Source organism: Rutidosis leptorrhynchoides, chromosome 4 (assembly GCF_046630445.1).
Source record: "Rutidosis leptorrhynchoides isolate AG116_Rl617_1_P2 chromosome 4, CSIRO_AGI_Rlap_v1, whole genome shotgun sequence".
Taxonomy (NCBI): domain Eukaryota; kingdom Viridiplantae; phylum Streptophyta; class Magnoliopsida; order Asterales; family Asteraceae; genus Rutidosis; species Rutidosis leptorrhynchoides.
This window is the reverse complement of record NC_092336.1, coordinates 637,645,056-637,657,042: the sequence shown is the minus strand read 5'-3', so window position 1 is coordinate 637,657,042 and position 11,987 is coordinate 637,645,056.

Below are 11,987 nucleotides of genomic sequence, written 5' to 3'. Positions count from 1 at the left end.
TAGACACAAGTACGTGAAACTACATTCTATGGTTGAATTATCGAAATCGAATATGCCCCTTTTTATTAAGTCTGGTAATCTATGAATTAGGGAACAGACACCCTAATTGACGCGAATCCTAAAGATAGATCTATTGGGCCTAACAAACCCCATCCAAAGTACCGGATGCTTTAGTACTTCGAAATTTATATCATATCCGAAGGGTGTCCCGGAATGATGGGGATATTCTTATATATGCATCTTGTTAATGTCGGTTACCAGGTGTTCACCATATGAATGATTTTTATCTCTATGTATGGGATGTGTATTGAAATATGAAATCTTGTGGTCTATTGTTACGATTTGATATATATAGGTTAAACCTATAACTCACCAACATTTTTGTTGACGTTTAAAGCATGTTTATTCTCAGGTGAATATTAAGAGCTTCCGCTGTTGCATACTAAAATAAGGACAAGATTTGGAGTCCATGTTTGTATGATATTGTGTAAAAACTGCATTCAAGAAACTGATTTCGATGTAACATATTTGTATTGTAAACCATTATGTAATGGTCGTGTGTAAACAGGATATTTTAGATTATCATTATTTGATAATCTACGTAAAGCTTTTTAAACCTTTATTTATGAAATAAAGGTTATGGTTTGTTTTAAAAAGGAATGCAGTCTTTGAAAAACGTCTCATATAGAGGTCAAAACCTCGCAACGAAATCAATTAATATGGAACGTTTTTAATCAATAAGAACGGGACATTTCAATAATTGGGTGAACTTGGTGAAATAAAAGGGAAAGTCTATATGGAATGTTGAAGAAAAGCAAAATGATAGTTGAGGTTGGAGAAAGCTTTTAGCTTTGAGATCAAGAATTAAAGATCATGTTTTTGAAGATGATGCAGGTGTAATCAAATGGATTACCAATAAAGGGGCTATTGTGAGTTATACTACCAGTCAAGCATGGGATGATCTAAAGACTACTACTAATTCTGTACCATGGCATCATGTAGTGTGGTATCCACAGGCTAATCCCAAACATGCTTTCATTCTTTGGTTGGCAGTTTGTGAAAGGCTTACAACTCAAGATAAGCTTATGAAATGGTACCCTACTAAGAGTTTCAAATGTGCACTATGTGGAAAGGTGGAGGATTCTATCAAACATTTGTTCTTTGAATGTGAATATTCAGCTAAAGTTTGGAATGATGTAAAGCAATGTCTTTTGTTTAAAAGGCGTCCTGCAACTATTCAGGGCATTATTCATAAACTATCTGCATATCCTTTTAGAAATCAGATATAACAGACTCACCATAGTTGCTGCTGTGGCATGAGAGGAATTTCAAAATTTTCAAAAGGAAAAGAAGAAGTGAAATGGAATTGGTGAACTGCATTGTTGATGGAATTAGGTTAAAATTGACATCTTTCAAAGTTAAAGGTATATGGGACATCATTAACAGACTCACCATAGCGGCTGCTGTGGCATGAGATGTAGTGACCCGAACTTTTCCATGTTTATATATATTAATTGAGATTGATATTTACATGATTAAATGTTTCCAACATGTTAAGCAATCAAACTTGTTAAGACTTGATTAATTGAAATATGTTTCATATAGACAATTGACCACCCAAGTTGACCGGTGATTCACGAACGTTAAAACTTGTAAAAACTATATGATGACATATATATGGTTATATATATAGTTAACATTATATTATGATAAGTAAACATATCATTAAGTATATTAACAATGAACTACATATGTAAAAACAAGACTACTAACTTAATGATTTTGAAGCGAGACATATATGTAACGATTATCGTTGTAACGACATTTAATGTATATATATCATATTAAGAGATATTCGTACATCATAATATCATGATAATATAATAATTTAAAATCTCTTTTGATATTATAAACATTGGGTTAACAACATTTAACAAGATCGTTAACCTAAAGGTTTCAAAACAACATTTACATGTAACGACTAACGATGACTTAACGACTCAGTTAAAATGTATATACATGTAGTGTTTTAATATGTATTTATACACTTTTTAAAGACTTCAATACACTTATCAAAATACTTCTACTTAACAAAAATGCTTACAATTACATCCTCGTTCAGTTTCATCAACAATTCTACTCGTATGCACCCGTATTCGTACTCGTACAATACACAGCTTTTAGATGTATGTACTATTGGTATATACACTCCAATGATCAGCTCTTAGCAGCCCATGTGAGTCACCTAACACATGTGGGAACCATCATTTGGCAACTAGCATGAAATATCTCATAAAATTACAAAAATATGAGTAATCATTCATGACTTATTTACATGAAAACAAAATTACATATCCTTTATATCTAATCCATACACCAACGACCAAAAACACCTACAAACACTTTCATTCTTCAATTTTCTTCATCTAATTGATCTCTCTCAAGTTCTATCTTCAAGTTCTAAGTGTTCTTCATAAATTCCAAAAGTTCTAGTTTCATAAAATCAAGAATACTTTCAAGTTTGCTAGCTCACTTCCAATCTTGTAAGGTGATCATCCAACCTCAAGAAATCTTTGTTTCTTACAGTAGGTTATCATTCTAATACAAGGTAATAATCATATTCAAACTTTGGTTCAATTTCTATAACTATAACAATCTTATTTCAAGTGATGATCTTACTTGAACTTGTTTTCGTGTCATGATTCTACTTCAAGAACTTCGAGCCATCCAAGGATCCATTGAAGCTAGATCCATATTTCTATTTTCCAGTAGGTTTATCCAAGGAAATTAAGGTAGTAATGATGTTCATAACATCATTCGATTCATACATATAAAGCTATCTTATTCGAAGGTTTAAACTTGTAATCACTAGAACATAGTTTAGTTAATTCTAAACTTGTTCGCAAACAAAAGTTAATCCTTCTAACTTGACTTTTAAAATCAACTAAACACATGTTCTATATCTATATTATATGCTAACTTAATGATTTAAAACCTGGAAACACGAAAAACACCGTAAAACCGGATTTACGACGTCGTAGTAACACCGCGGGCTGTTTTGGGTTAGTTAATTAAAAACTATGATAAACTTTGATTTAAAAGTTGTTATTCTGAGAAAATGATTTTTATTATGAACATGAAACTATATCCAAAAATTATGGTTAAACTCAAAGTGGAAGTATGTTTTCTAAAATGGTCATCTAGACGTCGTTCTTTCGACTGAAATGACTACCTTTACAAAAACGACTTGTAACTTATTTTTCCGACTATAAACCTATACTTTTTATGTTTAGATTCATAAAATAGAGTTCAATATGAAATCATAGCAATTTGATTCACTCAAAACGGATTTAAAATGAAGAAGTTATGGGTAAAACAAGATTGGATAATTTTTCTCATTTTAGCTACGTGAAAATTGGTAACAAATCTATTCCAACCATAACTTAATCAACTTGTATTGTATATTATGTAATCTTGAGATACCATAGACACGTATACAATGTTTCGACCTATCATGTCGACACATCTATATATATTTCGGAACAACCATAGACACTCTATATGTGAATGTTGGAGTTAGCTATACAGGGTTGAGGTTGATTCCAAAAAATATATAGTTTGAGTTGTGATCAATACTGAGATACGTATACACTGGGTCGTGGATTGATTCAAGATAATATTTATCGATTTATTTCTGTACATCTAACTGTGGACAACTAGTTGTAGGTTACTAACGAGGACAGCTGACTTAATAAACTTAAAACATCAAAATATATTAAAAGTGTTGTAAATATATTTTGAACATACTTTGATATATATGTATATATTGTTATAGGTTCGTGAATCAACCAGTGGCCAAGTCTTACTTCCCGACGAAGTAAAAATCTGTGAAAGTGAGTTATAGTCCCACTTTTAAAATCTAATATTTTTGGGATGAGAATACATGCAGGTTTTATAAATGATTTACAAAATAGACACAAGTACGTGAAACTACATTCTATGGTTGAATTATCGAAATCGAATATGCCCCTTTTTATTAAGTCTGGTAATCTAAGAATTAGGGAACAGACACCCTAATTGACGCGAATCCTAAAGATAGATCTATTGGGCCTAACAAACCCCATCCAAAGTACCGGATGCTTTAGTACTTCAAAATTTATATCATATCCGAAGGGTGTCCCGGAATGATGGGGATATTCTTATATATGCATCTTGTTATTGTCGGTTACCAGGTGTTCACCATATGAATGATTTTTATCTCTATGTATGGGATGTGTATTGAAATATGAAATCTTGTGGTCTATTGTTACGATTTGATATATATAGGTTAAACCTATAACTCACCAACATTTTTGTTGACGTTTAAAGCATGTTTATTCTCAGGTGAATATTAAGAGCTTCCGCTGTTGCATACTAAAATAAGGACAAGATTTGGAGTCCATATTTGTATGATATTGTGTAAAAACTGCATTCAAGAAACTGATTTCGATGTAACATATTTGTATTGTAAACCATTATGTAATGGTCGTGTGTAAACAGGATATTTTAGATTATCATTATTTGATAATCTACGTAAAGCTTTTTAAACCTTTATTGATGAAATAAAGGTTATGGTTTGTTTTAAAATGAATGCAGTCTTTGAAAAACGTCTCATATAGAGGTCAAAACCTCGCAACGAAATCAATTAATATGGAACGTTTTTAATCAATAAGAACGGGACATTTCAGTTGGTATCCGAGCGTTGGTCTTAGAGAACCAGAAAATTTGCATTAGTGTGTCTTATCGAGTTTGTTAGGATGCATTAGTGAGTCTGGACTTCGACCGTGTTTTCTTTAAAAATGATTGCTTAACATTTTTGTTGGAAACTATATATTTTTAACATATGAATATTATGTGATATATTAATCTCTTAACGTGTTTGATATTATGTGATAGATGTCTACCTCTAGAACAAGTCCCATTGACTCACCTAATAATAATGAAGAGTCAAATGTAAATTGGAATGATTTGTGGACTGATTCACAAGTTCCCGAAGAGGAACCGGAAGAAGAGTCGGAACCGGAAGAAGAATCGGAACCGGAAGAAGAATCGGAACCGAATGAAGAAATAGAACCGGTGGGGGAAATAATAAAACGGTTAAGTAAAAGAAAATCCTCAACCAACCGACCAAAGTTAATTATGGTCAATGGTGTTTCCGCCAAGGAAGCAAAATATTGGGAGGATTACCAATTCTCCGATGAATCGGATTCCGACGAGAATTCCGATGATGTTATAGAAATTACCCCAACTGAATTTAAAAAGGCAAAAGAAAATAATAAGGGAAAGGGCATAAAAATAGAGAAATATAATTCCAACTCCGATGAACTTTATATGTATCGTCAACCCCCGAAGTCCTTAAGTTGTAACAATGACCCGGGAACCTCTAAACCACCAGGTTTTTCTAAACCAATGTGGACAACGACGGCTCGTATTAGGGGAACATCATATATCCCTAGAAACTTGGCAAAACGAACCAAAACCGAAGAAGAAGAAACGAGCGAGTCGGAATAAGATAGTTGTATTCGTGTGGTGTAATATATGTAATATAGTGTTCTTATGCTTTATGATATATGTAAAAATTGCTTGTATTAATAAGTATTTTTTTATGAAACTAACTCTTGTCTATTTTACAGTTTAAAAACACAAAATGGATAGACAACCCAATATTTTAAGAGACCTACCCGGAGACATGATTGATGAAATCTTGTCTAGAGTCGGCCAGAATTCTTCGGCACAACTATTTAAGGCGAGATCAGTTTGTAAGACATTCGAAGAACGTTCCAAGAATGTCTTGGTTTATAAGAGACTTTCGTTTGAAAGATGGGGGATATCACATTGGGAAACCCATAAGTTACGATGTGTTTACTTTGACGCATATATTGCGGGGAACCCAAATGCTATTTTACGCAACGGGTTAAGAAATTATTTTGACTCAATATATCCGAATATTGGACTTCGTGATTTAGAAAAAGCGGCTAACATGCAACATAAAGAAGCATGTTATGCTTACAGATTAGTAATGTTCGCTTCTCACCAAAGTGAGAACAAGAACATCGGGCTACAACTATTAAACAAAACGTTTCCACAAGTGACGGAGTCGGTAATTGGGGTAAGAAATGAGGTTTTTAGATTATTACGGGACTGTTGGACATTACGTAACCCTCGTCCCTTTGACGACGTTACAACACGCTGTCTTATCAACGGCCATAACGGTTATGTTCCACAAGACCAAGGATGGGAAGTAGTCCTAGTAAAACCAGAATGCATGACTTGTTTCTGGACGTATGAATTACGTGTCTTTATTGCCTTTACTGAACGACTTGTGTACTAGCTGGAATTATCTTCACAACTATCTTGTATCAAAGTTATTGTGTGCTATATTTCATGCTTTATGTAAAATAAGCGGTATTGTAAGTTTGTAAAATATTGTATAAAAGTTTGAACGCGAAATATTATTATAATCAGTTTTTCATATAGAATTGTAGTAGTTGAATTGTATATTAGCTACTAAGTATGAACTTAACGGGTAGGTACTACCCGAATTTAAACTTATAAAACGCTAATATGAAGAAAAAGCTTTTATAAATGAGTTCATATTATGCTACGAAATACTATTAACTACTCTTAATATTCTGTATGATTAACTTGTTCCATTTAACTATTTTGAAGGAAATGGCACCAACTACTCGACACACCGTGAATATGAATGAAGAGGAATTTCGTACTTTTCTAGCTTCAAACATAGCCGCAGTACAGGCTGCGCTACATACCAACAATAACCTTGGATCTAGCAGTACAGGAAATCGTGTAGGATGCACCTACAAAGAATTCACTGCCTGCAAACCTTTGGAATTTGATGGAACCGAAGGACCGATCGGATTGAAACGGTGGACCGAGAAGGTTGAATCAGTGTTTGCCATAAGTAAGTGTACTGAAGAGGACAAAGTGAAGTACGCTACGCATACCTTCACAGGTTCTGCGTTAACATGGTGGAATACCTATCTAGAGCAAGTGGGACAAGATGATGCGTACGCACTACCGTGGTCAGCATTCAAGCACTTGATGAACGAGAAGTACCGTCCCAGAACCGAGGTCAATAAGCTCAAGACAGAACTTAGAGGGTTACGAACCCAAGGATTTGATATTACCACGTATGAAAGACGATTCACAGAATTGTGCCTATTGTGTCCGGGAGCATTCGAAGATGAGGAAGAGAAGATCGACGCGTTTGTGAAAGGATTACCGGAAAGAATCCAAGAAGATATAAGTTCACACGAGCCCGCCTCCATACAACAGGCATGTAGAATGGCTCACAAACTAGTGAACCAGATTGAAGAAAGAATTAAAGAACAGACTGCTGAAGAGGCCAATGTGAAGCAAGTCAAAAGAAAGTGGGAGGAAAACGGTGATAAGAATCACCAATACAACAACAACAGCAATTACAACAATAATCGCAACAATTATCCCAACAATCGCAACATCAATCGCAACTACAACAAACGACCCAACAACAACAACAACAACAACAATAACAACAACAACAGCAACTACAACAATCATCCCAACAACAATAATAACCGCAACAACAACAACAATCAGAAGCAGCTATGCCAAAGGTGTGAAAAGAATCACTCGGGGTTCTGCACCAAATTTTGCAACAAGTGTAAAAGAAATGGTCATAGCGCGGCGAAGTGTGAGGTCTACGGACCAGGGGTTAATAGAACGAAAGGAACAAATGGTGTCGGAACGAGTAATGGCGGAGCAAGTAGTGTCGGAGCAAGTTATGCCAATGTAGTTTGTTATAAATGTGGAAAACCAGGCCACATTATTAGAAATTGCCCGAACCAGGAGAACACGAATGGACAAGGCCGTGAAAGAGTTTTCAATATTAATGCGATAGAGGCACAGGAAGACCCGGAGCTTGTTATGGGTACGTTTCTTATTGACAATAAATCTGCTTACGTTTTATTTGATTCGGGTGCGGATAGAAGCTATATGAGTAGAGATTTTTGTGCTAAATTAAGTTGTCCATTGACGCCTTTGGATAGTAAATTTTTACTCGAATTAGCAAATGGTAAATTAATTTCAGCAGATAATATATGTCGGAATCGAGAAATTAAACTGGTTAGCGAAACATTTAAGATTGATTTGATACCAGTAGAGTTAGGGAGTTTTGATGTGATAATCGGTATGGACTGGTTGAAAGAAGTGAAAGCGGAGATCGTTTGTTACAAAAATGCAATTCGCATTATACGAGAAAAAGGAAAACCCTTAATGGTGTACGGAGAAAAGGGCAACACGAAGCTACATCTTATTAGTAATTTGAAGGCACAAAAACTAATAAGAAAAGGTTGCTATGCTGTTCTAGCACACGTCGAGAAAGTACAAACTGAAGAAAAGAGCATCAATGATGTTCCCATTGCAAAAGAATTTCCCGATGTATTTCTGAAAGAATTACCGGGATTACTCCCACATCGATCCGTTGAATTTCAAATAGATCTTGTACCAGGAGCTGCACCAATAGCTCGTGCTCCTTACAGACTCGCACCCAGCGAGATGAAAGAACTGCAAAGCCAATTACAAGAACTTTTAGAGCGTGGTTTCATTCGACCAAGCACATCACCGTGGGGAGCTCCTGTTTTGTTTGTCAAGAAGAAAGATGGTACATTCAGGTTGTGTATCGACTACCGAGAGTTGAACAAACTTACCATCAAGAACCGCTACCCACTACCGAGAATCGACGACTTATTTGATCAACTACAAGGCTCGTCTGTTTATTCAAAGATTGATTTACGTTCCGGGTATCATCAAATGCGGGTGAAAGAAGATGATATTCCAAAGACTGCTTTCAGAACACGTTACGGTCATTACGAGTTTATGGTCATGCCGTTTGGTTTAACTAATGCACCAGCTGTGTTCATGGACCTTATGAACCGAGTGTGTGGACCATACCTTGACAAGTTTGTCATTGTTTTCATTGATGACATACTTATTTACTCAAAGAATGACCAAGAACACGGTGAACATTTGAGAAAGGTGTTAGAAGTATTGAGGAAGGAAGAATTGTACGCTAAGTTTTCAAAGTGTGCATTTTGGTTGGAAGAAGTTCAATTCCTCGGTCACATAGTGAACAAAGAAGGTATTAAGGTGGATCCGGCAAAGATAGAAACTGTTGAAAAGTGGGAAACCCCGAAAACTCCGAAACACATACGCCAGTTTTTAGGACTAGCTGGTTACTACAGAAGGTTCATCCAAGACTTTTCCAGAATAGCAAAACCCTTGACTGCATTAACGCATAAAGGGAAGAAATTTGAATGGAATGATGAACAAGAGAAAGCGTTTCAGTTATTGAAGAAAAATCTAACTACGGCACCTATATTGTCATTGCCTGAAGGGAATGATGATTTTGTGATTTATTGTGATGCATCAAAGCAAGGTCTCGGTTGTGTATTAATGCAACGAACGAAGGTGATTGCTTATGCGTCTAGACAATTGAAGATTCACGAACAAAATTATACGACGCATGATTTGGAATTAGGCGCGGTTGTTTTTGCATTAAAGACTTGGAGGCACTACTTATATGGGGTCAAAAGTATTATATATACCGACCACAAAAGTCTTCAACACATATTTAATCAGAAACAACTGAATATGAGGCAGCGTAGGTGGATTGAATTATTGAATGATTACGACTTTGAGATTCGTTACCACCCGGGGAAGGCAAATGTGGTAGCCGATGCCTTGAGCAGGAAGGACAGAGAACCCATTCGAGTAAAATCTATGAATATAATGATTCATAATAACCTTACTACTCAAATAAAGGAGGCGCAACAAGGAGTTTTAAAAGAGGGAAATTTAAATTATGAAATACCCAAAGGATCGGAGAAGCATCTTAATATTCGGGAAGACGGAACCCGATATAGGGCTGAAAGGATTTGGGTACCAAAATTTGGAAATATGAGAGAAATGGTACTTAGAGAAGCTCATAAAACCAGATACTCAATACATCCTGGAACGGGGAAGATGTACAAGGATCTCAAGAAACATTTTTGGTGGCCGGGTATGAAAGCCGATGTTGCTAAATACGTAGGAGAATGTTTGACGTGTTCTAAGGTCAAAGCTGAGCATCAGAAACCATCAGGTCTACTTCAACAACCCGAAATCCCAGAATGGAAATGGGAAAACATTACCATGGATTTCATCACTAAATTGCCAAGGACTGCAAGTGGTTTTGATACTATTTGGGTAATAGTTGATCGTCTCACCAAATCAGCACACTTCCTGCCAATAAGAGAAGATGACAAGATGGAGAAGTTAGCATGACTGTATTTGAAGGAAGTCGTCTCCAGACATGGAATACCAATCTCTATTATCTCTGATAGGGATGGTAGATTTATTTCAAGATTCTGGCAGACATTACAGCAAGCATTAGGAACTCGTCTAGACATGAGTACTGCCTATCATCCACAAACTGATGGGCAGAGCGAAAGGACGATACAAACTCTTGAAGACATGCTACGAGCATGTGTTATTGATTTTGGAAACAGTTGGGATCGACATCTACCGTTAGCAGAATTTTCCTACAACAACAGCTACCATTCAAGCATTGAGATGGCGCCGTTTGAAGCACTTTATGGTAGAAAGTGCAGGTCTCCGATTTGTTGGAGTGAAGTGGGGGATAGACAGATTACGGGTCCGGAGATTATACAAGAAACTACTGAGAAGATCATCCAAATTCAACAACGGTTGAAAACCGCCCAAAGTCGACAAAAGAGCTACGCTGACATTAAAAGAAAAGATATAGAATTTGAAATTAGAGAGATGGTCATGCTTAAAGTTGCACCTTGGAAAGGTGTTGTTCGATTTGGTAAACGGGGGAAATTAAATCCAAGGTATATTGGACCATTCAAGATTATTGATCGTGTCGGACCAGTAGCTTACCGACTAGAGTTACCTCAACAACTCGCGGCTGTACATAACACTTTCCACGTCTCGAATTTAAAGAAATGTTTTGCTAAAGAAGATCTCACTATTCCGTTAGATGAAATCCAAATCAACAAAAAACTTCAATTCATCGAAGAACCCGTCGAAATAATGGATCGTGAGGTTAAAAGACTTAAGCAAAACAAGATACCAATTGTTAAGGTTCGATGGAATGCTCGTAAAGGACCCGAGTTCACCTGGGAGCGTGAAGATCAGATGAAGAAGAAATACCCGCATCTATTTCCAGAAGATTCGTCAACACCTTCAACATCTTAAAATTTCGGGACGAAATTTATTTAACGGGTAGGTACTGTAGTGACCCGAACTTTTCCATGTTTATATATATTAATTGAGATTGATATTTACATGATTAAATGTTTCCAACATGTTAAGCAATCAAACTTGTTAAGACTTGATTAATTGAAATATGTTTCATATAGACAATTGACCACCCAAGTTGACCGGTGATTCACGAACGTTAAAACTTGTAAAAACTATATGATGACATATATATGGTTATATATATAGTTAACATTATATTATGATAAGTAAACATATCATTAAGTATATTAACAATGAACTACATATGTAAAAACAAGACTACTAACTTAATGATTTTGAAGCGAGACATATATGTAACGATTATCGTTGTAACGACATTTAATGTATATATATCATATTAAGAGATATTCGTACATCATAATATCATGATAATATAATAATTTAAAATCTCTTTTGATATTATAAACATTGGGTTAACAACATTTAACAAGATCGTTAACCTAAAGGTTTCAAAACAACATTTACATGTAACGACTAACGATGACTTAACGACTCAGTTAAAATGTATATACATGTAGTGTTTTAATATGTATTTATACACTTTTTAAAGACTTCAATACACTTATCAAAATACTTCTACTTAACAAAAATGCTTACAATTACATCCTCGTTCAGTTTCATCA